Source organism: Tetranychus urticae, chromosome 1, assembly GCF_039701765.1.
Source record: "Tetranychus urticae isolate SD_2017Ah chromosome 1, NJAU_TeUrti_SD_1.0, whole genome shotgun sequence".
Classification (NCBI taxonomy): domain Eukaryota; kingdom Metazoa; phylum Arthropoda; class Arachnida; order Trombidiformes; family Tetranychidae; genus Tetranychus; species Tetranychus urticae.
In genome coordinates, this window is record NC_142958.1 from 16,737,447 (window position 1) to 16,738,536 (window position 1,090).

General features: G+C 32.2%; 1 long non-coding RNA gene across 1 annotated transcript; it reads left to right on the forward strand.

Moving 5' to 3' along the window:
* Positions 1–302: 302 nt before the first annotated feature.
* LOC107372031 (uncharacterized) lies at positions 303–697 on the forward strand. The gene is made up of 2 exons (XR_001570942.3): positions 303–449; positions 521–697. It is a non-coding gene; the product is annotated as an uncharacterized LOC107372031 (long non-coding RNA).
* The last annotated feature ends 393 nt before the right edge of the window (positions 698–1,090 follow it).

The following is a 1,090-nucleotide window of genomic DNA, read 5'->3' on the forward strand; positions in this document are numbered from 1 at the left end:
TTGACCAGAATTTTGATTAATTAGCGGAAATTGGTTGAACATCAATGATCTGCAAGTAGAATGATTATTAACCTGGATTTAATTCAATTAAACAATTGATCATCCAATCAATAGTGTATAGTAGAAAATGAAAGACAAAAACATTGGTGATTTATTATTAACTGAAAATGAATTGCATTTTGCTTGAATCATCTTCAGGTGCATCCTAAGAATCATGGAAAGTAAAGGTTAAAGATGATTGAAACGTAGCATCAGAAATCGTATAAAAGAGATAAAAATTGTTCAATTAAATCATTCAATTCTTGCTATCAAACTAGTAAACAACTCTAATAAACTAACTTTCAATTAACTTGTGTTAATCACCAACAACCCAACAAACAAAACAATGGAAGCCCGAACCATCATCGTTTACATCGCCGCTCTTGCCTCAGTTGTCGCCATGGCTTACGGTTAGTATTCATTGCTAGACAATATTCAAGTAATTAACTAATTGATATGTATTTTATCGTTTTATTTACAGCTGATCCAGAACCAAAACCAGAACCAATCATTGGCGGCCTTCTTAACAGTGTTCTTGGTGGACGATGATTCAAAGGCTTGGTTGGTTTACCAGTTTTGTTAACCATCCATAGTTAATAATTGAATCATGACTGATATTGAATCAAAAATGAATTAAATAAAGCATTGAAAAAGCAAATTATTGTCTTTTATATTTATTTATCATCAATCTGGTTAACTGTTTGTTTGAAGCTTCGGGATTTGGGTTTTGTCAATTTACATTGTAAATGGTGAAAAATGAAAATTGATTATCTTTTTGTTTGACCTGATTTTTTGGGTTATTACTATTGGTTTTATTGTTTGGTCGCTGTGATTAGGGCTTATTTGGTAATCTGAATAGGATCTTGTGTTGGTTGAAACCAAAATTAATCAACCTGTTTAAGTTACTCGGGCAACTTGGGAACTCGTTTTTGCAATTTTTCACTTGCAAAGTTTCCATGAGAACTGAACGGGTTGATTGAAAACAAGATTTAATCAACCCAAAAGATGGGTCACTTGCGCATTTTTGCACCATTCATTGGTTCAACAATTA